The sequence below is a fragment of the Nannochloropsis gaditana genome, assembly GCF_000240725.1.
Source record: "Nannochloropsis gaditana CCMP526 unplaced genomic scaffold scaffold371, whole genome shotgun sequence".
Lineage (NCBI taxonomy): Eukaryota > Eustigmatophyceae > Eustigmatales > Monodopsidaceae > Microchloropsis > Microchloropsis gaditana.
The window spans coordinates 28433-29013 of NW_005803582.1; positions in this window are offsets into that span (position 1 = coordinate 28433).

Here is a 581-nt window from a genome sequence, read left to right on the forward strand (position 1 = left end):
AAGGCGTTCCATTCCTCCACAGGGCTGGATAGAAATCAGAGGAAGAAACAGGGAAAAAGTTAAAAAAATGAGAAATGTTTAAAGACGTGATGGGAACGCGACACCAAACGTTGAGAGAGCGAGAGCGCAGTGCCTATGCCCTACTCCTCACGGCAGAGGCCCAGGAATGCAAAGGGACCTTCAGGGATGGTCTTCGGTCAAAGAAAGCGTGCGCGGGAAAGCCTCCTCGTCGGACGACAGGATGTCCACAACATGGACCAACCATTTCAAACGTGGAGCGGAGAAGGGGAGGGAGAGGGGGTGGAGGCACAGGGAGGGGAGTGAGGAGAGGAAGGAAACGAGGGGCGGGACGCCACAAATGCCAAAATTCAGAGTAAAAATGGAGAAGACAACGCTTTAACGCACCGGTGTGCCCGTGTTAAGGCGGTTTGAAAGTCCCGCAAGTAGTGCACGGCGCGCTTGTAGTAGGCGCTTTGCCCCTCCTCTGCCCTGCATGGATGGATATTGAAGTGTATGGGCCGACCACGACAAGATAAAGGACAGGACGACAATGCGGCACAAGTACATATTTGTTACTTTCT